Below are 27,838 nucleotides of genomic sequence, written 5' to 3' on the forward strand. Positions count from 1 at the left end.
GCTTTATGAGACTGTTATAATTTTGTTGGACTTTTAAATAATTAAAATTAAATAATTTCTTATTTAGGCATATACATTAGGATAAAACTATTGAAAAAAATTAAGAGAAAGACAAAATTAAGATATGGAAATACAATAAAGGGAGGAGCACATAAGTAAATGAAAGCTATTGTCAATGTTCTAGCTCTTCAGTGGTTTGACAGTTTCGCCATCATGAATTGGTTGGTTCATTACCATTGGTAGGTTCACTCATTAATGAATAAGTCAATCAGGCAATGCAAGTGCCCGTGATGAGAGTATGTTAATGACAAAGAATTCTGATTTTTTGAAACCATGAAAATACATTTCTTCTTCACAGTAAATATAGAAGGATGAGAAGCCATGAGTAGTTGGTCACTTATATGAGGAGGACTCATAGAATAAGGGAAAAGCAATAAAAAATGAGATAATATTGGGGCTGGGTATTAAATATTACATTTTCTCTTTATTCATGGAAGTCACTCTATTAAGCATTGGTGAAAGAAAAATGAGTTTCCTGGATTCAATTTTCAATTCTGTTACTAAATCACTCTATGATCTCATGGACATAAAGGGATAATTGTACTTCATGGCTGTGCAGTGTCTTTCAGACATGTCTATTAATTCATAATCCTCATAATATTACACCTGTGAAATTACAGTATAGTAACAGATCTTACTACTATTACTAAGTACTTAATAAGTACTCAATAAAACTTAGCCATTATTATTATCATTAATAATGATGTCATTCAGTGTATTTTTTTAAGTATGAGAAAGTTACTATCTATATTGTGTTGGTTCCCAATATTGTTTACCATAAGAATTTCCTGAGGGTCTTGATAAAATGCAGAATTCCAGGACTCATCTCTGGTTATTCTGATTCCTCTGTTCTGGGATAAGGGAGAAAAAACCTACCCCGACAATTATTTCATATGGTCCTCAGTCAATACTTTGAAAAACATATAGGAGGACCAAAGCATACACCAACCAGTTAACCAAGAATTTCTGGGTAACCTTATACACTTACTAATCTAATCATGTGAACCAGGCCCTAGGCATCTCTAACCCATCACATTATGATCGAAGTTCTGTTCAATTTGGAGAAAGTTCTGAGGTGTCTATACTAGAACCTTGTAATGCATTGGACACTGATGACTCAGCCCCTTTTCCAAAAATTTCAAAGACTCGTAACAGAAGATAGGCAGGTAAGCCAGCATCAGTCATCAATCATAACAGATGTTATCATAGATGTAAAGCTGAAGATCAATTGCGACATGTCTAATTCCAGCTTTTTAGAGTTAAGAAGATTTCACAGAGAAGGTAAAGCTTGAACAAGATTCATAAGATAAATGGGAACTTTCATCTCCTAAACTAGAAGAAAAAGAAAAGCATAATAAGGGCTCATGGGGTACAGGACACCCAATGCAAAGACCTGCATGTGACAAAAACCCCAAAATGAGAAACAGCTGGGTGCTAGGCCCACTTTAGAATCCTCAGTACTTAACTCAGCCCTCTGACTAAGCTCATCACCCTGTTACGGTAAAATCTGGAAGCACCTCTGGACAAGTACCACTCCCCTAGAACTTAGCAGGATGGAGCATAACTTTCCAATTTATTCAAAATATGTAAAAACTAAAATAAAACTTCATTTCGATTATCGGCTCACAAAAGAGTTGTCTATTACTTGTGCTGCCTTGTTTTTCTCTCTTTTCTGAAGTCAAACACATGAGTATTTTTAAGTGGTTAATCTGATCAAAATTAATTTGATATAACTTTTGATACTGCCAACATCCAGGGGAGACTAAAATGAACCTCCAGATGCACTATCAAATCTGTGACCTTTTCCCTGTGTATAAGACCCACACCCCCCACTGACTCTTCTACCCTTAAAATGGTGAAACAGTCTAACGGGACTCAGAGCTCCGTGTGGAGCTTGTGCACGCGTGCTGTCTTCACTTTATGCTCTCCCACTCCTCCACTGGTGATCCGTCTGAGGACTGTCCTGGCGATGGCAGATGGAGGGGGACACCACAAATGCAAGTTGTATTATTTTGCCCTCACTTCTGATATCCTTGAAAGTTATTATATTTTTGAAGGAGGAAGAGAAATATGGAAGAATAAACTGATTTAGGATTTGGCTGTGAGTTTTTTTTCTAAGTTCATTGGGTTTTTTTTTAATTAATTTTTATTGGAGTATGGTTGCTTTACAATGTTTGTTAGTTTTGTCTGTACAGCAAAGTGAATCAGTTATACGTATACGTATATCCACTCTTTTAGATTTCTTTCCCATTTAGGTCATCACAGAGCATTGAGTGGAGTCCCCTGTGCTGTACAGCAGGTTCTCATTAGTTACCTATTTATACATAGTAGTGTATATATATATGGGATGAATTTTCTTTTATACATAGTAGTGTGTATATATATATATGTAGGACAAATTGGGAGATTGGGATTGACATATATATACACTACTATGTAAAAAATGGTTTTATTATAAAGAAAATGTGGAGCACATGGTCAATTACTGAAGCCACATGGAAGAGAAGACCATAAATGGCAATAGACACCAAGCTGCTGAAAAGTAAGGAAGCTGAAAGGATGCCAGAATCCATCTCACAGAGCAGCTTCCTTCTTAGTGAGCCGAAGACCTGGAGAAAGGCAAACAGGATACACTTGCTACTTAGAAATAGTCTAAGAATCCCAAGATGACACCAGGGCTCTTTACTTAAGGCTCAGTAAAAAGGGTACATTTCTGTTTACTATGGGACAGGTCTTGTTAATTTCTATTGTTCCTGCATAATTATTCATAGTGTTCCCTTTCAACCACCAAAAGTGTCCCAAAGTGGATGATAAATTATATGGTCATTCTATGAATAAATACTTAACAGAAACAGCTAATAACCATTGAGCATCAATGTGCCAGGGGCTATTATAAGAGTTTTGGCTCAATCACTTATGTTCATTACATGTTCATTACAGCATTATTTACAATAACCAAGATATAGAAAAAACTTAAGTGTCCACTGATAGACGAATGGATAAAGAAATACTGGTGTATATACAGGCATACCATGGAGATATTGCAGGTTTGGTTCCAGATCCACAATAAGGGAAATATCGCAATAAAGTGAGTCACATGAATTTTTTTTTTCTTGGTTCACTAGTGCATATAAAAGTTATGTTTACATTGTAGTCTATTAACTGAGCAATAGCATTCTGTTTTTAAAAAGCAATATACATACCTTAATTAAGAATACTTTATTGCTTAAAAATGCTAACTATCATCTGACAATGCTGAGTTGCCCCAAACCTTGATTTTGTAAAAAATGCAGTATCTGTAAAGCACAATAAAGTGAAGTGCAATAAAATGACGTATGCCTTTATAATAATAGTGAAAAGTTTGAAATGTTTTGAAAATTACCTATATGTGACACAGAGACATGAAATGAGCAAATGCTGTTGGGAAAATGGTGCCAGTAGACTAGCTCAGTGCAGGGTTGCCACAAACCTCCAATTTGTGAAAAACACAGTATCTTCGAAGCCCAATAAAACAAGGTATACCTGCATACAATGAAATACTATTTGGCCATATAAAAGGAGAAAATCCTACCATTTGCAACAACTCGGATGGACCCTGAGGGTATTACGCTAACTGAAATATTCAAACAGAGAAAGACAAATGCTGTATGATTTCACTTATATGTGGAATCTAAAAAAAAAAAAAACCTCATAGAAACAGATCAGATTTGTGGTTGCCAGAGGAGGGCGTTGGAGTTGGGGGAATAAGATGAAGGTGGTCAAAAGGTACAAGTCACCAGTTGCAAGATAACTAAAGTCAGGGGATGCAATGTACATGTGGTGACTATAGTTAGCAATAGTGTATTATATATTTGAATATAGCTAAGAGAGTAGACCTTAAAAGTTCTCATCACAAGGAAAAAAAACTGTAACTATGTGAGATGATGGATATGAATTAATCTTGTATTAATCATTTTGCAATATATACATATATCAAATCATCATGTTATATACCTTAAACTAATACAGTATTATACGTCAATTATTATATCTTAATAAAAGTGGGGGAAAAAAGATTTGACTCAAGCCTCACTTCTTATGCTCAACCACTCATGAAATAGATACTATTTTTATTCTCATTTCACACGTGAAAAAACTGAGGCACTGAAATGTTGAGTGACTTGCCCAAGGTGACAGAGGTAACAAGTGGAGAAGCCTGGATTTAATCCCAGTAGATGGTTCCAAAGTCCATATTTCTAAGTACTACTCAGACTGCCTTTCAACTATGAGGTGTGTACAAAGCAATGTTTTTCAACTATGAAGAATGAATTATTATTCTCCACATTTTACAAATGAGAAGATAGAGAGAGGGAGAAAATGCATTTTTCTAAGGTCATAAACTCGGGCAGTCTGACTGTAAAGTCTGTGTTCTTAACCTCCATTCCATACTCTACCCTGAAGTATTTCAGGAGCCCTTGGAAACTGGAATTTTCAGGAGGTTGCACACACATAAGACATCAGCAGACCATTCTTTTTCACTCTTACGATGAGTATTAAAATATCACAATAAAAACCTCACCCTTCTGTAAGAGAGCACACAGTCTTGCATTCTTCACAGCTATGTTTCAAATAATTCAGTAAGAAAACTTTGATGCTTGGTGTTATAAGACGTGGGTTAAATTTGGACCTTAGGCAAGTAATTTGGGGAGGCCTTTGTCTTTTCTTATGTGAAAATAGAGGCAATGCTAGGGAAATGATACAGTCACTCCAGGAGTCTCAAAGCCTGTAGATATTCTGTGGGGTATGCCTCTAAGAATCTTAGGTTTGTCGACTAATTTATCAGTACTGCAACCCAAGAACCCAGGAGCAATAACAGGAGGGGTTAAGATCTCCTCTCTACTCTAATTGGTCTCTAATAAGCACACCCTTCTACAGCCACACCTGGAAGCTGCTGTAAGCAGACCAACTGTAATATGTGACCCATTGTATTTACAAACTAGAAATGCAAAATATCCACACATTCCTCCAGACTTTTCCTCGCTCAACACCTCGTCTTCTGCATGTTGTGAGACTGGTCATATTCTGCCAATTAGGCTAAGAAAATTTAACCCAAACAGCTGTTTAATGTCTCTCCTGTAATTTTCTCACTCATTATTCCCTGCAGGGAAGAATAAACCAAGCGCAGCATGTATAAAAAACAAGGAGGCAGACTGTGGGGACATTCAGAAACACACACACGCATGCACGCATACATACACCATATACTATACACTGCAAATCATCTGAATAACGTATCAGCTGACATACATTAATGTGCCATATGCTATTAGATTTGGAGAAAATTAAAGGAGTCATTTAATTTGTGTTACATGGAAGTATTTATGTAAAAGGCCAAAATAAAACTGTTATTTTATCTAATGATGACATTGACATTAAAAAAAAGTCAGCATGTGTTCCCCTCTCACACGTGGCACAAGTGACGACAAGATTCACAGTAGGAATACCTGGCTCACCCACCTCCATGCCCTCTCCCCAAGCAAATTTCTTAGACACATTCTCTTTTTTTAACAATCAATTTGATTTTTATCTTAAAATATCTTGTAACTTATATCTATCTCCAGTATTGACAGTCAATTTAATTTTAAAGGAAACAACTCACTTATCACAAGCAAAGCAAACTAATCAATGAAGACGCAGCAGAGACCAGAAAACGGAGAAGAAAATTAAAGGGGAGGTTTCTCTCCACTTTAGATCTATTTCCTGTTATAGTTTAATGATTAATCTCTATTTTGTAAATTCATTAAATATAAAAGTTACCAGATTAAAACTGGAATATGTTCTTATTGTAAAAGAAGGAAAAAAGGAAGGAAGTAAAGAAGGAAGGAAGGGGAAAAGAAAGAAGAAAAGAAAGGGAAAAAAAGAAAAAACATGATTTTTGCATGCTCCAAAGTGTTCAGAAATTTGAATGGATCCAACTTCCTAATAAATATAGTTCTATATTTTTACTTCTCCCCCTTTCTTTTTTTCCGTTGCTGGTTTAGAAAATCTTGTTTCTTCCCCCTTACAATCCACAGGAGGAACTAATCTACACACTGATGCACAAACACATAGCCCAGAAATACTGTGCCACTAACTTCAGTGGTATAATCTACGTCTCTAGTTCCTAGAATGCACTTCCCACACCCAAGCTTAAAGATCTTTGTGGGGAAGGAACTGCTATGGGGAGTTCCAATGCCAGGTTTACTCAGAAGTGGTTGTGATTCAGAAAAGGAAAGGTAAAAACAGAAGGGGGAGTTAGAGGAGGGAAACTATGTGGGTTACAGCTCTCTGCAATATAAACTGTTTTTACTATTCAGTCAGAGACAGCATATTAGAATTAACTAAACCATCACAAATTATACCTTGGCAATGATTTAGTAGAAAAGACTTAGAAAAGTAATTGGATCCAGTGTTACAATTTACTGGTTGCATGAACATGGAAAAACACTTAATGTCTCTGAGTTTAGTTTATAATCAGTGAAAGGGGGATAATAATACAATCTATATCACTGAGACATTATTTAAACAATAAGGGTTGAGTGAGACAATATATGTGTAAGTGCTTTATAAACTGTGATATTCTAAAGATACTTGTTTGTGGCCATTCTTATGCATTGTTGCGTGTTTTTCAATAAAATGATTCAATTAATTTATTTGTAAACCTTTTATTTTTAATCACTCATTGAGCTTATTCTTGAGTTGCTTGATAAAATATAAGTGTATTATTTAAATTATTGATGTCACTATTTTTTCACATCCCCCTCCCCCCTTTTTTTTCTTACTGTTAAGGAGAACAAACATGTTGACTCAAGTACTGTGAATCCCAGCCTGAATACTAGCTTAGTCATCACTTAATATGTAGGTATCACTTGGAATGAGGCACAATTCCTTTCTAGGTTTTGTAAATAAGTTATATAATTCAAAAAACTGAAGATTTCTTTGGAGGTAATATACATGCATTGCTTGTGGGAGAATAACAGGTATGGATTAAGCCCCTTAAACATATATAGTAGAATTCCGACACTACTAATAAGCAATTACTCCTGAAACAAAGCATTTATCGTACGTACTCACTAGCTTTTCTGCTAATTCCTCTAGATAGCCTGCCTTTAGTCTCCAAGTTTCACTTTGCTTTTCTTTCACTCACAGTATAAGGAGCTATTTATGTCCTTTGATAACCTAGCCACTTTGATGGAAAGGGCTGGCTTCCTGCTAGTGTCACCAGAAAGACATTCTCCTCAGGAAATCAGATTTCCATCTCTGTTGCACTCAACTTAATGCAAATAGAAGCCAGTAAACCTCTGCTCTTTTAATCCAGCAGCAGGACCCCAGCAGCTGCTTACAAACAGCCCACTTGGCTGCCCTCAGCATCAGTGCTGCTTACCCACTCCACTAAGTAGAACAGTCTCTGCTTTTTTTTTTTGTAGTACTTACTGTTGTATAATAGGCATTTCCTTTTTCTCAAAAATATTGAATTTCTTTCAATGACAAACATGTAAAAGAATTAGGGATACACTTTTTAATTATTTATTTTTAAAATACAGTCTCTACCCTCAAACTGCTCATTGTCTGAGCAGAAAAATAAACAATAAAAAACATTACAACAAAAGGGAGTAATAAGCACATGCACAAGGGAAAATAATAGCCCTGGGTTGTTGTTGGTGGTGTTTTGCTTTGCTTTGTATTTGTTTTTGAGGTGGGAGCATTGTCAGATATCCCAATGAATGCAATTTTTAAATTTCAATTTGTAATGTAAATAGGAGTTTTTTATGTAGAGAGGGGAGTTTCAAGAAAATGTCTATTCATGATTCCAACTGATTCACTAGAATAAAAGAACAAGAGAGTCCAGGTTAAAAGTACTCACAGAGAACTCCCATACAATATGGTTTGAAAAGAGTTCACATCAAGACACATATCACAATGTCTCAGGAAACTGGCAACAAAGAAAAGACACTGATGTACCCAGAGAGAAAGAAACAGGTCACATACAAAAGAAAGGAAATAAAAATGACACCCAGCTTTCAAAATGTTTTAGGAATCTAGAAAACTATTTGAAGGAAAATAATTTCCAACTTAGTATTCTATACTTAGCCACAATATCAACCATGATGATAGGATTAAGATATTTCAGATATATAAGATGTGGAAAAGTTTAGCCATCTTGCGCCATATCCTGGGAAACAACTGCAAATCCACTTCACTGACTAAAGAAAAATAAACCAAGAGAGAAGATGCAGGATCAAGAAAGCAAGGGATTCAACACAGGAGAGGGAATCCAAATGATGATGGTAAAGGTAGATCCTATAACAGGGAAAAACAAATCTGACTCCATATTAGATCTGTTCCTTTTACTTTAACCCTTGTATTTTGTTGCCTGTGCTTAGTCATGCTGGCTCTGCACCTTTTGCAAAAGAATGTTGCCTACAGCCTGAAATATATAGGATAGCCTATTCTCAGGGCTCTGACCTTTAAAAGAGTCCATTTATATAGAGATTAAAAGTTGCAGAACAGAGAATAACATTTGTCTTGTTGGAGGTTTACAAGAACATCATGAGCTGACCTTCAGTAGAAAGTTACAAGAACAAAGGATTCTGACCTCAAGAAGTTTGCAACAACTAACCACACCCCTCCCTCACCTTGCCTTTAAAAGTGCTTAGCTGAAACCCTTCCAGGAGTCTGGCAGTTTTGGGGGCATGAGCCACCCGTCATCCTGAATGGCCCTGCAATAAACCTTTCTCTGCTCCAAACTCCAACATTTCTGTTTGTGTGGCCTCACTGTGCATCGTGCACAGAACCTGTGTTCAGTAACAATCCCAGGAGAACAGATGTGCCGTAGGCCTGCAGAACAATCAGTACATATTGGAGCAGGGAGTCAGAAAGCTCCAAAGGGATACCTCTAAGGAAAAAGAAATGAGATCAAGAGATATACTGAGATGTTTAAACATACTGAAAAGAGACTGAGATTTCTAACAAAGTGTTTGTAAATGAACTTGTGACGAGTATTCAGAAAATTAAGCAAATAAAAATTGAGACTACTTAACTTCATGAAAACAAAATGGCTCAGCTGTAAATAATATGTACATGTCCATAGTAACGCAAGAACAAGCAATACTGATCAGAACAAAATTACCACTTAACTGTATTGGAGGGAGGGGAAGTGCACAGTGGCACAGGGGATATATAACAAAGCACAATTCTCATCTTTCAGAGTTGAAAGTAAATATGCTATATGTAAAAATATTTTTTTTTTAAAAAAAGGAAGGATAAGAATGTATTCATAAACATTCGAGGAAACGTAGAAAGGAACAATGAAAAGCATTAAAAAAATTGTCCCTAGGGAGTAGAAACAAGGAGTAGGAAGGAAAGACAGAAGACTCATTTAGTAGTAAGATATATAGAATGATTTAACTCAACATGTATAAGTTTTATAACACTAAATGTTAAAGATAAGTATTATTGGAGTTACATAGAGAAGGAAGCCATCAGAGAGGTAGCAATCAGGCAGTGAAGAGCTTTGTATGCCAATCCACTGCCTTTACAATTTAATTGGTAAGTGATGGAGAGCTACTGAACATTTTTAAAACGGGAGAGACTCATGGTTATATTTGGATTTTGGAAAGAGCACTCCAGTAGTGATACCAGAAGGGACAAAACAAGAGGCAAAGGAATCAACTAAGTGTAAACAAGCTAGGAAAAAACATATGTAAAACATGACAGATAAAAAAATTACAATGTTGTTAATAAACCAGGAACTCTTATGTATCACTGGAGGAAATGGATTAAAGTGTACAGATTCCCAGTTATAAGATAAATAAGTTCTGGGGGCATAATATACAGCATGGTGACCAGAGTTAACATACTGATTTGTATATTTGAAAGTTTCTGATGTGAGAGAGTAGCATTGACATATATACACTACCAAATGTAAAATAGATAGCTAGTGGGAAGCAGCTGCATAGCACAGGGAGATCAGCTCGTGCTTTGTGACCACCTAGAGGGGTGGGATAGGGAGGGTGGGAGGGAGGCTCAAGAGGGAGGGGATATGGGGATATATGTATACATATAGCAGATTCACTGTGTTGTACAGCAGAAACTAACACAACATTATAAAGCAATTATACTCCAATAAAGATGTGGGGGAAAAAAAAAGAAAGTTGCTGAGAGTAGATCTTAAAAGTTCGCATCATAAGGAAAAAAGAAACCTGTAACTAGGTAAGGTGAGGGATGTTAACTAAACTTACTGTGGTAATCATTTTTCAATATATACATATATCAAATCATTATGTTGTACACTTTAAATGAATACAAAGTTATACATCGACTGTTTCTCAAAACTGGGGGGGAGAAAAATCAATAGAAAAAACAATAGAAACACTGGCAAAAAAATGTAAATAGAAAATTCACAAAGTAAGAAATAGGAATGGTTAAGAAAATAGGAAAATATAGTAGAAGATATTCAACTCACCATTAATCTCAAACATGGAAATAGAAACAACACCATTTTGACCAAACAATTAGCATAAACAACAACAACAAAAATGATGGACAGTCTGGTTTTTATGAAGGTAAGGGAACTCTCAGACAGTTGCAGAAAGTGTAAATAGCTACAATCTTTTCGAAAGATGAGCAAAATTACTAAAGTCAAGAGATTCCTTGTGGTGCAGAGTGCATTCCTCTGTTTACCCTCAGTTTCTGCCCTTCCACAACTGCATTTTGCACATGGCTTTGGCACAGCAGTGCAGTAAACCTACCCCATCTTAAGATCTCTAACTGTAGCTCCCTTTGGCTAACTGGCTCTTCTATTGTTCCCAATTCCAAATTTTCTGGATATGAGTTGATCAGCATTGTTTGTGAGATATACATTCCTGGTTGAACCTCTTATGTGCAGTGGAAGGAGGTTACTTGATACAAACCTGAGCACCCACCCTTTCAGCTTGGTCTGTGGGTCGGGAGAATTTACCAACCAGGCAGCTAAGGACAGGTGTTGCCTGAAATAGCACTTGGAGACTATGTATTATGAACGTGTAGTAGTTAGGGGGACAGACTCAGGGCCCAAAGGTTTCTACCGCTTACTAGCTGGGTGACCTTGGGCAATACTTAACTTCTCTGACCTATTTCCTCAGTTGTAAGTGGGAATAATAATATCCATCTATATATATATGATAGCATTGTTGAGAGAACAACTGACATATAATAGGTGCTTTCCATCATTTTTACTATAAACAGTCTAAGGGAAAATGATATTGGTCTGAAATATGGTGTAGGAAATGGAGAACGGAGAGCCTGCAGAAAGGAAAGCTTAGCTGGGGCCTTGGCCCTCCTTGTTTTCCTTTATTTTAAGTGTAGTTTTAAAGTATTCAGACAAAAAGAGGAGTTGCTTCATTTGGTGCCTAATATTTATATGTATGTTTATAACAATTCTCAGGGGAGTATACATTTCTGAGAACACAAACACATGAAAATTCCCTCAGGAGTTGATATTTTGCACATCTATATTCTCAGTAACCTGAAGTGATCTCTCTTGAAATATTTTAGAGTCTTCAAAGCCTTCAGTATAACTTGTATCATATTGCTTTTGTAATGTTCAGACTATGTGTTACTGTTGTTCTTAATTCACAGTTGGCCCTAAAGCTTGCTCAGCCTTCAGAAAATGGTCACACTGACACTTTTAGAAGTTTCCCCTATTAAAGGGACCAGAGGGCAGAGTTTGATCCTAAATGAGAAATAATATAATGCAAACTTCGTGGAGGTTTCTATTTGTGAATTCTCCCACTCCCAATTCCTACCAATATTTCATTTATTTTCAGAGTTAGAACAGTCTCCAATTTGCCTTCAGGTCCCGGCACTCCTGACATTTCTTTTGACTCCATTCTCCCCTAACTCTCCCAGTCACAACTATAAGACTTGGCCCAGCTGTACCCAAAGTTCATTACCCCAAGCCTGTCAACTTCCTCTGCCTCAAGGCCTCAGGCATCCATGTATTTCTCCTGAAAGGCATCTATGAAGATTATCTTAGAGTAATCATTTTTAAACTGTTGTGGATAGTTTAAAATCATTAAGATTGTGGAACCCTTTTAATGCTTGGCTTCATGAAGTGTCAAATGTCGTTGGAAGAAACTTGGAATAGCATTCACTAGAAACAACTGATAACTTGATGTCCTTTGCAGTTCACTGGAAGGAAGGTGTATTGATTCAAATTTTGCATGCGTGTGTCTCAAGCTGTAGAAACCCACTCTAGCCAATATAAGAAACCTAGGCTACAAGGACGTAATATACAACACAAGGGCAGAGAGCTCAGCAAGCCTCTGAACCGAACAGGATTCTTTTAACCTCTTCTTCTTTCTGCCAGTTTGTTTTATTTCTTTCTCTCATACTTGCTGACTCTCAGTTTCCCATCCACCCCACCATCCCAACTAGCTATCACTTTCGTAGACATAGTGGAAAATGTGGCTATCAAGGACCATCCAATACTGAATACCCAGAGAAGGGTTACTGATGCCGCAGTTCCCACCTACTCCCCAGCTTGTGTCAAAGAGAGGTCACCGGGATAAGCAGCCAAGGTCAAGTGCAGGAAAAGCACTGCTGCTTAGGGCAGCGCCTTTAGTGAGTGGGGCAGTGGTGAAAGGGGCAGCACTCAGGAAAGAGTGGCTGAGAAGCGATCAACAAGAAGGCTGTACCCCTTTCTTTAAAAGAGCTAATAACCATTTGGGAAGACATTTTGCATCTGGAATGTGCAGCTATTGGGTTGGCTGCCCTCCTCTACTGATACTGTCAAATTCTACATAAAATAAAATTTTTATTTTTTAGAAGGAAATATATATATAAACGATTTCCTACATTGACTTTTAAATTGTTACTAGAAAAAATAAAGCTTTATTAAATAAATAAAATGGAAAAGAGAAAGATTTCTAGACTCCAGGATAAAATGACAGACTGAGAACATGTACTTTCCTTTCCAAGCTCTCAAAGTGTTATAAAGTGCGTCCATAACCACAGTAAGGTTTGGAGTGGAGAGGTCATCCATAGACCAGATGTGATGGCAGATAAACTATGCAGGACAGCTGAAGCCATGGTTCAGAATATGAAGAGAGGAACAAGTGTCAGCAATTGTAAACTGTTCTTTTAGAGAAACTGAGAAGGCTGAAGCTAAAAATTGGCAGGCCTAGAGAGTAAGAAAGAACTATGGAGAAGCAATCAAAGGAAATAATTAAAAAGCTGTCCACATCACTGCAACTTGGCTCCCCCCAGCAAACCCCCATTCCCGCGTGAATGGTGAATGATAGGTCTTGAATGTTCAATGAGTATAAACCAGAGGACTGTTTTCTAAAGAAATTGAATCAGTTGCTTGGAAACAGCAAGTGTTCCATGTGTGGGATTTTGTGCCCAGATTAAAGCTGTCCTTACTTTCTCTGGGGGTATCCTGAGGGCAGTATACCTGCCTGCTTCTCATCTTCTCATCTCCATACCTTAAAATGAAACTTGTGCATTGCCAATAATACCACACACACACACACACACACACACACACACACACATTGAGCCCTGCCCTCCGGGATAAGGAAAATGATGGTTTGATAAAAAACAAATCTACAGCAGAAGGAACTTATTCTAGCAACTTAAGTTAATCAATATTACATTTTATTCACAAAGATGAATGAAAACCTAATTATCATGAGACAGTTGGGAAAAATCATCAGTACAAAGAAAAGTATCAAGAAGAACAAGCCTGGGCTTCCCTGGTGGCGCAGTGGTTGACAGTCTGCCTGCCGATGCAGGGGACGCGGGTTCGTGCCCCGGTCCGGGAAGATCCCACATGCCGCGGAGCGGCTGGGCCCGTGAACCATGGCCACTGAGCCTGCGCGTCCGGAGCCTGTGCTCCGCAATGGGAGAGGCCACAACAGTGAGAGGCCCGCGTACCAAAAAAAAAAAAAAGAAGAAGAACAAGCCAAATCACTGATCCTGGATCCTGGAGAAAACACAGATAATAGGGAAAGAATGGGAAATTAAACATATTATTACTGAAATTGAAAGTTCAGTGGAAAGGCTGGCTGATAAAGTTAAAGAAACTTCCTACAACATATAGCAAAAAGACAAAGAAGGAAAATACAAAAAATCCAATTGCTAACAAATAAAAGTTTCAGAAAGAAAGAATAAAATGGAGGAAAGAAAATTATGTAGGAATTCAAAATCCCAGAGTTAAAAAGAGATATGAGGCTTCCTACTTAAAGGGGTCACCAGTGCCAAACATAATGAATTTTAAAAGAGCTACACCTAGACACATAATTATGAAATTCTAAAATACCTAGGATGAAGACAAAACGCTAAAAGCTTCCAGAAAGAAAAATAAGATGTGCTCGTAAGTAACAAGTTTCAGGGTAGCAGATGTTTCCAGTGCCCCCACCCCCCAGTTACATCACAGCCCACTGCCTGAGTCTGATTTCAGTTGCATCTGGAGAGTATATTCCATGGGAACTGGGACATATCTCACAGAGACAGCATCCCAGCTGAAACACACATTGTGTGTCTTTTCTCTTTCTGCCCCCAAGCCTTCTCCAAGCCCATAGGAGCTCCTGTGCTCAGGCACAAGCACATTCCAGAGTTAAGAGAGTTATACCCAGGAGCAACCTTACCAGCAGAGGAGCTGGTAAATAAATGATCCAGCTCCCTGTATTTCCAGAGGCTAATTCTGGTGGCATTATATGTGATTCTCAAAAGATCTTAGCAGACTCAAGCCCCTGTGTACCACAGTAGTGACCTCATTAATGCACCTTAAGATTACCTTTTCCTCCTTCTTTGTCTCACTTCTCTCCTTCCTCAACCCTGTTTCCTGGGATCTCACTGCAAATAAACTGGCCTGCACCCAAGTCCTTTACTCAGACTTAGTTTGGAGAAACATGAACTAAAATTTTGGTGCTCACATGCCTGGTGACAACAATGAGTGAGCAGTTTCGGCAACCAGAGCCTGACAGGAGCAAGGTAACCTTTACTACTAAGAAGAAGTAAACCCTAAACCTTCCTGGCATTAGCTTCCTGCTGACTATTCAATCGGCAGAAGCTGGAAAAGTCTTCAGAAGACTGTTCGGGAAACCTGAAAGGACCGCGAGGAAGTTGTTAGTGAAGGTTTGAATACAGTGAGGAAAATGTTATTGGAGGCCGAAGAAAAAGGGCATTTCTTATGTAGTGGTAGACAATTTGGCAACACTGTCACCTGCATTAATGAGGAAACTAGAAAGAGTCCCCAGTGGAATTGTGGATGCCTGGGGAGATTTGAAGGCAAACTTCCAAACCTCAACTGGCTTCTTTCAGCTGCCTGTGATAAAATAGAAGAAGAGAGAAATAAAATAAAGGAGAAAATCTTTAAGTGTTTTTTTTAGCAGAACTTAAACATAAAGGGTCAAGCTTTGGGGGATCAAAAATAAGACTTTTTTTTTATCTCCAGTCCCTCCAGAAAAGATTCTTATGGTGCAAATTTCTTAAAAGCAAAGATCAAATCATGTCGGAGTGTAAGTTCCCTGATAAACCTCAGAAAGAGCTAAGACGGTAACTGAAAGACAATTTCAGACAAAGGGCCTTGTAGACCCTCTGTGGTAAAACATAAAGGCTTCTAATAATCTTAAAGACATTGTCCCACAGGGGACCAAAGGTAGAGAAGACCTGTCCCCAAAAGAGTTATGAGTGTGACTGTTGTCTAAAGCAAGTATCTGCACGTTGGCACTACTAACATTTTATGCCAGATAGTTCTTTGTTTAAGGGGGCAGGAGGAGGTTGTTCTCTTGTCCAGGCACTGTGCGATGTATAGCAGCATCGCTGGCCTCTACCACGTAGTTGCCAGTAGTATCCATCCTTGTATTCTTTTTGAATTTTATTTTGTTTGTACAGCAGGTTCTTATTAGTTATCTGTTTTATACCTCCTTGCATTCTTGACAATAAAAATTGTTTCCAGACCTTCTAAATGACACCTGGCGGAGAGGAGATCATCTTCATCTCAGAACCACTGATCTAAAGTACTGGACTATAATTTGATACACAGGAAGTCCACAAAGATTTTAAAAGAACGATATCAGCTTGGACTGAAAGGGAGAGAAACAGGACAAAATGAAATGAAAATCTGTCTTTGGACATCTACACAAGAATCAGCCTAAGAAAATTACTTAGTTGCAAACATGGGTTATTTCTATGAAAAAGACAATCCTCTCACCAAGAGTAGGGTTTATGGCCAACCCCTTAAGATTTGGGTAGGCTCTGTGATTGCTTTGACTAATAAAATATAGTGCAAGCTACACAATGCCGGGGTTCCAGGTCATGGCCTTAGGAATTGGCAGTTTCCACTTCCTGTCTCTTGGAAAACTTACTTTTGAAACTCAGCTGCCATATATGAGATGCTTAAGACATATGGAATATGTAGATATATGGAATATGTAGATGCTCCAATCAACAACCCCACCTGAACATCCAGAAAACAATCAGTAACTACTAGCCATGTGTTTTAGCCATCTTGAACATCCAGGTCAGTTGAGTCTTCTGATGATGCTAGCACCAGCCTCTATCTGACTGAAGCCATAGGCGAGATCCCAAGGAAGAACCACCCAGCTAAGCCTGGTCAACACAAAGAACCATAGAGATAATAAGGCATTGTTATTTGAAGCCACTAAATTTTGCAGTGGCTTATTATCCGGCATTAGATAATCGACAATTAGGGAAGAAGTTCTGGGTAATCACACTGACTTTTCAGAGATTAAGCTTTTGGTTATGTCACCAAGCAAGCAGTTTAGACCAGCTGAAGTGCTGGCCAAAGATGAGAAAAATCTAGAATGAGTCCTAGAGGAAAGAGATAATGAATATCCATCACAGTCTTGGAAGCAGTGGTTGCACTGGGGACTATAGTTTGTTTCAAAAAGACACTAAATATGAAATCTTATAAAGATTCCAGCTGCTCATCACCTTGAAGCATCAGAAACAGAGTGGACTTAATGTGGCACATAAGGAAATCTTTATAGTGCAAGGAGTGGACCAGAGAACTCTGGTGCACTGGTCACATCCCAACAATCCACATGCGATTTCATTCTCAGCTGCAGTAGACAGTTCTATGTGGGATCAAAGTTATCTAATGCCGACAGCATCGCGCATCAAGAGTGCATCCTTTTGTATGCTGCCTCAAAATCTTCTCTAACATTGTAAGAAATTGGAAGAATTGACAGAACAAGTGGCAGTGGTAAGGGGAAACTTAACGCACCTAGAAAGAAACAACCAATGAGGAGTGATAGCCTGCATATTAAGTCTCCAGCCTCCTGTTCTGCAGGTGGAAAAATCGGGGCAATATTATGTACATTTTTCAGGAGATACTACAGGAATTGAGCCTTGTTGCCCTCAGTAGCTCCCTTGAGAAAGAACCCTTGTATTGAATTCTCTTCCTTACCAATCTCACTCTCCCCCTTCTCTCACTTCTCATACTTTGGATTGACACTGAAATAAACTACCTGTACCCAAGCCTTTCTCTTACATTCTGCTTTGATGAGGAACTCAAATTAAGACAATCAGATTGATAACAGACTTGTTATCAGCAACACTATCTACAAGGAATGTTGATTTCTATACCTAGCCTAACTATTATCAAGCATGAAAGCAAAATATATTTTCAGACATGGAAAGAAATGTAAGAGGTAAGAAATATATTTCTTACCTCTTATGCACCTTTTCTCAAAAAAAAAAAATTAAAGAGGTAACCTAGGAATTTTAAAAAGTATTCTGAGAAAGAAGACTTGAAATCCAGCAAACAACACAACTGACTCAGGAGTGTAAAAGTAAAGAGATTCTGGACCATAATACAGACACATATCAAGTATTCAGTCAAAATTAGACATTTTTAAAGCCAAGGACCCAACAACTGCTTTCAAGAAAAAAATAAATCCCACATAACACATAATATTATTAAGAAACTGGAAGATATTTGCAGTATTATATAGTTATATTTTATTTTAACTTTACTTTAAGGTAAAAATTTAAAAGGCAATAGAAAATTATGGGAAAATGTTGTAAAAGAAAGTTGTGCTCCAGATCTGAAGAAACTAATATATGGTATGATTTATTTTACTTTACCTTATTTTTTAACAGAGTAAAATTGGCTTCTTGTCCACATACAGTTCTTTGAGTATTAACACATGTTAATACCACTACCATCAGGATACAGAACAGTTCTCTCAACCCCCAAATCTCTATAATGCTGCCCCTCTGTAGTTGCACTATCTCCCTATGCCTAACCTTTGGCAACAACTGATCTTTTGATCATTAGATAGTTTTGCCTTTTCCAGGATGTCATATAAATGCAATCATACAGTATGTATGTAACTTTTGAAACTGGCTTCTTTAACACAGCATAATGCCTTCAAGATCCATCTGTGTTGATGTGTGTATCAACAGTTCATTCCTTTTCACTGCTGAGGAGTAGTCCAGTATTTCAATGTGCCATAGCTCATCTATTCACTCATTGAAAAACTTTGGATTATTTCTAGGTTTGGGCAAAAGAAAAGAGCTGCTATAAACGTTTGTCAACAGGTTTTGTGTGCACATAAGTTTTTTTTTTTTTTTAAACATCTTTATTGGAGTATAATTGCTTTACAATGGTGTGTTAGTTTCTGCTTTATAACAAAATGAATCAGTTATATATATACATATGTTCCCATATCTCTTCCCGCTTGCGTCTCCCTCCCTCCCACCCTCCCTATCCCACCCCTCCAGGCGGTCACAAAGCACCGAGCTGATCTCCCTGTGCTATGCGGCTGCTTCCCACTAGCTATCTACCTTACGTTTGGTAGTGTATATATGTCCATGCCTCTTTATCACTTTGTCACCGTTTACCCTTCCCCCTCCCCATAGCCTCAAGTCCATTCTCTAGTAAGTCTGTGTCTTTATTCCTGTTTCACCCCTAGGTTTTTCATGACATTTTTTTTTTCTTAAATTCCATATATATGTGTTAGCATACGGTATTTGTCTCTCTCTTTCTGACTTACTTCACTCTGTATGACAGACTCTAGGTCTATCCACCTCATTACAAATAGCTCAATTTCGTCTCTTTTTATGGCTGAGTAATATTCCATTGTATATATGTGCCACATCTTCTTTATCCATTCATCCGATGATGGACACTTAGGTTGTTTCCATCTCTGGGCTATTGTAAATAGAGCTGCAATGAACATATTGGTACTTTTGTTTCTCTAGGGCAAATACCTAAGAATGGGATTGTTGGGTCATAATAACTGTATATGTGATTTATAAGAAACTGCCAGACTGTTTTCCAAAGTAGCTGTGCTATTTTGCTTTCCTACTAACGAAGTGTGAACACTGCAGCTACCCCACATTCTTGTCAGCACTTTAGATTACCATGTTTGCTTTATTTCGTTTTGTTTTGTTTTTCAGCCATTTTACTGTGTATGTAGTGGCATCTCCTTGTGGTTTTAATTTGCATTTTCCTAATGGCCAGTAACATGGAGCAATTTTTCATATGCTCGTTTCCATCGCAGTATGCTCTTTTGTGAATTGACTACTTATTTGCTCATTTTTAAAACTGGGTTGTTTGGCTTATTACTATTGAGCTTTGAGTGAGCTCCATATATTTCAGACTTAAGTGCTTTACCAGATTTGTGATTTGCAAGTATATTCTCTCATTCTGGAGCTTATCTTTCATTATGACTTGATTTTGAACATGTATTTGAATATCCACTGACCTGTCTCTTGCAAGATTCTCATTCTCTTTGAAATGATATAGGATTACACACATTCTCTGTAGATCTATTCAGAATATTTAATCCTGTAGTAGATTATATATATATATATATATATATATAAAATCATTAAATTATAGGAGCCCTTTATTCATTTGCCATTTTTAAAACCAACCTATAAGCAAAGCATTTTAAATTTTAACTGAATTCTATTAATTACTCACTTAATAGAACATAAATGTTACAAACTGAAAAATATATAAGAAATGATATGGTATACAAAAGTGAACAGTGAGGGTTGTGAGGGGTAGATAGTGATAAGGGAGTCTTAATTTTGTCCTATTTCATAGTGATGTATTTTGAAATAGTTCTGAAGTTGATGAAACAAAAAAATAAAGATTTAAGTATTTTAGTAAACAGAATAATTGAAAACAATAATATTGGTAGCAAAACTCAGGAGGTGATGAGAGATCAATGTTAGTAGACATGAGTTAATTCCTCATCAAATGAAAATGTGAATAGAATGTGCAGTCCCAAGATATTGTCTCAATAGAAAAAAAACTAGCAATAATTTTTTACTTGACATGTGGTGCTATTTTAAATTGTTCAAACTTCTATGCGCATGTGTTAAATAAATATGTACACATATATTTATATTAAAATATAGTTCTACATTATAGACAGTTAAAGGAGTATGAGAAAGTGAGACTTCCTTGGCAGTCCAGTGGTTAAGACTCCACACTTCCGCTGCAGGGGACACGGGTTCAATCCCTGGTCAGGGAACTAAGATACAGCATGCTGCACGGAGTGGTGAAAATAAATAAATAAATAAAATAAAAAATAAATAAATATTTTTAAAAAAAGGAATGTGAGAAAGTAAAAAACAATAAAGAAACAGGAGTTTTGCGGGGAGAAACACAGAGAAAAAAATGCAAAGAAAGTGAAAGAAAGACAGGCCCAGGCAGATAGAGGAAAAGAGGCAGAGAAAGAAATTTGGACTGACAGAAACAGTGAAAAAAGGAACATCAGTAATGGAAACTGACCTCCATGGAACAATATTGTCAACTTGTGGCCTTTTAAGATATTGCAAGTAGAGATCTTTCAAACATTTTGAAAAATTGCAAAAATCCCATAAAATGTTTTGTGTCTGAAGAAGCAAGGATCCAACCTTCTTTCAAAGTGAGATGCCACTGTTCTTGAGTGACTGTTTTCAGTTAAACCAAAAAAAAGGAATATATCTAAAAATCCAACCTTAAGAATCAAACACTAGCCAATTTACTTATTCAACCAGAGCATTTAAGTTATTCAGAGAACAGCACAATCAAATACTAGAAAATTCCTCTGAATACACAAGACACTTGACTAGACTTTTTCTGCATAATTGTTGTGATAGGAGCCTTTCTAAATATCTCCTTTGTAACTGCAGGCAAAGAATTCCATGGACACATCTCTAAGTTCATAAATACTTTCCATATCTCTGACAAGTACCTGCCTCTCAAGCTTCAGTAGTCCTCATCAGTGAGGTATAGGGAAAAAGAGAGATAATGGTAACTTAATTTCACCATTTGAACTAAATATTCAGTACTTTTCGAACCTAGAGTTGGAGAGTGGATTTGTGGTACGCGTTGGGAGGAGCAGGGAATGAGAGGGATGGTAGGGAAGAAAAGGGAAGTACTGTTTAAGAGCAGGTGACACTAATGTTATAAATACTAACTATATGGATTTGTGTACCAAATGGAGCATCTTAGGCCCACTGTGAAACTTCTGCCAAGAGTCACTGAGTTATCGTTAGTGAAAACCTGGCATCAGATGAATAGTCTAACTAGAGAGCTACATTACTCATTTCTATTTCCAGTACAAGAATTTAAGCAGTTGTGAAAGTGTAATTGAAAAATCATGGGAAGAAACTCGAGCTTCCCAAATCCACTAAGGGAGAAAGCTGCGTAGTTGGGGATCTTCTTAACCTCTATCACTTCCTATTATCTCATGGCAAAAGTGGATCACTGGCCTAAAGATCAGTGGTAAATTACCAGAACTCCATGAAACAAAGAATAAATAAAACAACTAAATGTTGATAAGTAGAGACCCCAAAATTTGTATTGCTTTTTACTCTCCTTGAGGAGACGGTTAAATTATCTATATTAGATCAATCTACTTAATTTCTAGCTATTTTCAAGCTTGTTTCAATTTGCTCTCAATTGTACATCAATGAGGAAATGTGTTACCTACATAGAGTGGACTGATAATTATTTCAAAACAGTTTCAGAGTTCAAGGGTTAGCTTTATATTTTTCCTAACATTTTTCAGCAGATCATTGCTCCAAACTTTGATCAACTATCTGTGATGATGAATTGCTCTAAATTCTGAAACTGGGAAACCTATCATAGCATTTCAAAAATAGATCATAGTAGGTCTTTAGAATGTGTTTGTTTTTTCCTTTAAAACTGTCGTGTGAATGATTAGGGTTAAAGCCAATGCCTCCACCGAGAGAACAGGAGAGATCCATATAAAAGAAAAGATATATTATGGACCAGCAGTGAATTAATAAATTATTTTTAACTTGCTTAAATACATACAAACATACAACAGTATAAATCTCTCATGTGCTTAATACTCTCCCAATCATAAAACCAAGCATTTATATCAAATACTAAAAAATTTAAGAAAATAAAAATTCAGAGTGACAGCATTAACGGGATGAATGATATTTTGTTGAAGCTATATTAAAATTCACAATATAAATATGGTACTGAATGCTGTAGTGGAAGTTAGGTGAGTTTCAGCAATCTAGTGGTGGTATGATGGCACAAACTCCTTGCCACTTTTGTCTATTTAAACTATCATATGGCTTGTGTTCCTTTGTGATATCACTTTACCTTTACTAGGTGCAAACATTACATTTGCATTTTAAGTCAACCTCTGTTTTCCTCTTCTCAGTCCACTACAAGTGGTACATTACTCTACCTCAAAGTTCTTTCATAATATCAGATCCCAGTTTTTATGTAGCTTAATAGTTTAAAGTTTCAATGTATGAAAATGTTTTCAATAGAAATGTATAACTATAAATTCATCTGTAACTGTTAAAAAGTCAAACATGAAAATTGTGTCAGATATCACACTTTTGATATAAGGATCCAAAGTAGATCCTTATGACAAAAATTCAAATGTGAATATAGTGACAGATAGTAATCATTTTAACATTAAGAGATGCTAAGATAACTGTGGATATGCTCAATACATTAAAAGATAATTGCGGATATGCTTAATACATTATCAATTATGGTAACCACTTATGCTGAATAAAATCACAAAAATAATACTAAATTAACAACTAAAATCATTTGGGAATACTCAGTTTTAATCTGATCTTTGGGTAATCCAGAATATTCTTAAATTGACAAAGCCATATTGAAATAAAAAGCCAAATTTCAATGTTTCCAATATTTTAGGATATGTGAATTATCAAACATTCCCTGGCAATGGATATATGCAATTTTATTTGAGAAACATCAGATTAAACAAAGCAAATTTTTAGGAGCCACCTAAAATGAGGAAAAGATCTTAAGAGTCTAAAGTCAATGAATTACTTGGAGATACATGCCAACAGTTGGAAACAATGTCTCCACAGATGTGAGAATGTCACTTTTTCTGACTTAGTTTTTATCAGTTATTTTTTAATTTCCAATTGTGCTGAAATAAAAAAATAGTAATTCACTGATATGCATATTCTGCAAAATTAATTAAAATCATGTGGTAATAGCAACTTTAAACATCCACATGGATATAACTCTCAGTACTTATGACATCTTCTTTAGAAGTAAAAAATACCAGAGTTTCTCTAATCATGATATAATTCATATTCTATATTTAACACAGTGTATCAGTTCCAATGAGGTTCTGAGTGTAATTTAGTACTCTAACTATAACTCTGTAACTCTGCGTCTGAAAAGAACTTTCCCATATATGCAGAGTGAGCATGATGGAGTTTAGTACAGCTATATGTAAACACACCCTGGAAGGGAGCTGAACACTGTCTTTGACGTTCTGTTAGAAGACAGTCTCAGAGAGAAAATTTCAAAGCCAATATAAGTATAATATAATGGAATAAGCATGTTTAAAGTACAAAGACTTAGATTTTAGAAGAGCTATATATTTATTTATAAGTTCTGTTCCCACCACTCACTAGTTATGCAATCCTAGGCCAATGCAGAAAGTAATGAGAATTTAATGTGTATAAGGCATCCTTTTCATATTAAATTGCAAAACTTAATTTTGATTATTGTTCTTTATGAGACAAAAATGGTGATATCACAATGTTATATAATTTTGAAGTTTAGACTGTAGGCAATTTAGGAAAGAGTAGTACTATTACAAGAAGTGCATAAGAAAAGAGGTCAGAAATGCAAGGGAAAAGTCAAGGAGAAATCATGAGCTGGTGAGTATTCAGAGAAGGTCATTACATTGATATTTATGATAGTTTTAAGAAAATTTACAAGAACTGAGGTGAGGGCAGGAATTCAGAATGCAAAGAGTTTAAGAATGAAAGAAAACTATTATTTCTGGGATACTTTATATGAGACAACCTCAAAAACGTCCCCCATAAAGAAAGGAAACATAATGAATAAATTTTAACAATAGTTTTCAATGCATATTTCACTCTGCCAGAAAATAATGGAAACTCCATAAGCTTAAAAAGAAAAATATGTTGAAAACCTGTGTTGGAAGTGGGCACTTAACCTGTGGCTACCATGGGGCATTTACATTCTGTGTTACTTATTGCCTTGCATTCTAATAGCCACCCAGAGGACAAGACATTCTGTCTTGAACCCACAAAGTAAATATTCCTGATTTAGACTGTAGCACAAAACACAAAGGACTACATTCTCAGTAGACAGTTTGACTAAAAAAGAAGGAAGCTAACAAAATATATTTGGGTTGGTCTTCACTCTAATTGCGGACTAAAAAAACCTTTCCTTGGGCTTCCTGGTGGCGCAGTGGTTGAGAGTCCTCCTGCCGATGCAGGGGACACGGGTTTGTGCCCCAGTCCAGGAAGATCCCACATGCCGCGGAGCGGCTAGGCCCGTGAGCCATGGCTGTTGAGCCTGTGCGTCCGGAGCCTGTGCTCCGTAACAGGAGAGGCCACAACAGGGAGAGGCCCACATACCACAAAAAAAACCAAACCAAAACAAAAAAAAAACCTTTCCTTGTAATTATAACCAAGAGCCTGATTTTATGTGAGTTTGTGTGTGAATTTACTCTGTCCACATGATCCAGGAAAACTAAGCTGAGAAATTCAGTTAAAATTGCCCCTGTGTTTAAGCACCCTAGGAGTTCATTTAAAGAAAGGAAAGGCAATCTAAAAAACTTAGGTGGTATAGGATTATCCTGGATAACAGCAACTCTTCAAACATTTGCTTACAACCCACAGTTTCAAAACACATGAGGAAATTAACAACCATGAGTAAGCAGAAACAATCATAACAGGTTTAGAACTCAAGGGTGTCAAATATTTAAGCTATCATAAAAATTATCATAAAATAATTATGCTTTAAATGATAGACATAAAAGATAGTTGAAAACATGAATTATAATAATATAGTATAAAAAGAGAACAGACATATTTAGAACAGGAACCAAACACTAGTTTAGAAATTAAATATAATATATTTCATTGCAATTAGAAACATAAAGTATAGGAAAAAGGGCAGATCAGACACAGGAAAAGAAAGAATTAGTTAACTGAACTAAAGAATGATCTAATGTAATTTCCTAAAGTACAGTATAGAAAGACAATGTTATGGCAAATATTAGAGATAGTTTAAAAGTGTGAAGGAAAAAATGTTACCTGTCATATCAGTAAACAAACCAAGGGTGTTGCAGCCATCAAGCTACCATATTACAGCCACCCCTGACGAGACTCAGGATGAGAAAGCACAGGATACTGGCCCCAGGTATCTGAGGTGCATATCAAAGGAATGATTTCAATGAGCCCGTATTTTTGCATGTTCCCATACATAGAGAAGCACTAAATTCAATAACTTGAGATGTCTGGTTTTCTTCAACAGTAATCTTTAGATGTTCCGACTACCTGGTCTTTGTTGCAAAAACTCCTTTATATCCTGGCTCCTCCCTTACATCTTCAGAGCAGTCCCTCAGACCTGCTTGAAGTCCTCAGAAAGTCCCACCAAATAAAACATAACTCTCAACTTTTAGGTTATGCATTTTTAAAAGCATTGAGTGATCAAGTGTAAAAACACCAACTTACAGCACTAAAAGAAGGAAGAGTACATGAAGAAGAAGCAAGATTTTGGATTGGAAGAATCAACATTGTGAAAATGACTCTACTACCCCCAAAGCAATGTACAGACTCAATGCAATCCCTATCAAACTACCAATGGCATTTTTCACAGAATTAGAACAAAAAATTTCACAACTTGTATGGAAACACAAAAGACCCCAAATAGTCAAACCAATCTTGAGAAAGAAAAACGGAGCTGGAGGAATCTGGCTCCCTGACTTCAGACTATATTACAAAGCTACAGTAATCAAGACAATATGGTACTGGCACAAAAAAAGAAATATAGATCAATGGAACAGGATAGAAAGCCCAGAGATAAACCCACGCACCTATGGCCACCTTATTTTTGATAAAGGAGGCAAGAATATACAATGGAGAAAAGACAGCCTCTTCAATAAGTGGTGCTGGGAAAACTGGACAGCTACATGTAAAAGAATGAAATTAGAACACTCCCTAACACCATACACAAAAATAAACTCAGAATGGATTTAAGACCTAAATGTAAGGCCAGACACTGTTAAACTCTTAGAGGAAAACACAGGCAGAACACTCTATGACATAAATCACAGCAAGATCCTTTTTGACCCACCTCCTAGAGAAATGGAAATAAAAACAAAAATAAACAAATGGGACCTAATGAAACTTAAAAGCTTTTGCACAGCAAAAGAAACCATAAACAAGACCAAAAGACAACCCTCAGAATGGGAGAAAATATATGCAAGCAAAGCAACTGACAAAGGATTAATCTCCAAAATATACAAGCAGCTCATGCAGCTCAATATCAAAAAAACAAACCACCCAATCCAAAAATGGGCAGAAGACCCGAATAGACATTTCTTCAAAGAAGATACACAGATTGCCAACAAACACATGAAAGGATGCTCAACATCACTAATCATTAGAAAAATGCAAATCAAAACTACAATGAGGTATCACCTCACACCAGTCAGAATGGCCATCATCAAAAAAATCAACAAACAATAAATGCTGGAGAGGGTATGGAGAAAAGGGAACCCTCTTGCACTGTTGGTGGAAAGGTAAATTGATATAGCCACTATGGAGAACAGTAGGGAAGTTCCTTAAAAAACTAAAAATAGAACTACCATACGACCCAGCAATCCCACTAATGGGCATATACCCTGAGAAAACCATAATTCAAAAAGAGTCATGTACCACAATGTTCATTGTAGGTCTATTTACAATAGCCAGGACATGGAAGCAACCTAAGTGTCCACTGACAGATGAATGGATAAAGAAGATGTAGCACATATATACAATGGAATATTACTCAATCATAAAAAGAAATGAAATTGAACTATTTGTAGTGAGGTAGATGGACCTAGAGTCTGTCATGCAGAGTGAAGTAAGTCAGAAAGAGAAAAACAAATACCGTATGCTAACACATATATATGGAATCTAAAAAAAAGAAAAGAAAATGGTTCTGAAGAACCTAGGAACAAGACAGGAATAAAGACGCAGACATAGAGAATGGACTTGAGGACACAGGGATGGGGAAGGGTAAGCTGAGACGAAGTGAGATAGTGGCATGAACATATACACTACCAAATGTAAAACAGATAGCTAGTGGAAAGCAGCCACACAGCACAGTGAGATCAGCTCAGTGCTTTGTGACCACCTAGAGGGGTGGGATAGGGAGGATGGGAGGGAGACGCAAGAGGGAGGAGATATGGGGATATATGTATATGTATAGCTGATTCACTTTGTTATAAAGCAGAAACTTACA

The sequence above is a fragment of the Aethalodelphis obliquidens genome, unplaced genomic scaffold (genome assembly GCF_003676395.1).
Source record: "Aethalodelphis obliquidens isolate GAN/ISIS:26980383/991018 unplaced genomic scaffold, ASM367639v1 scaffold1, whole genome shotgun sequence".
Taxonomy (NCBI): Eukaryota; Metazoa; Chordata; class Mammalia; order Artiodactyla; family Delphinidae; genus Aethalodelphis; species Aethalodelphis obliquidens.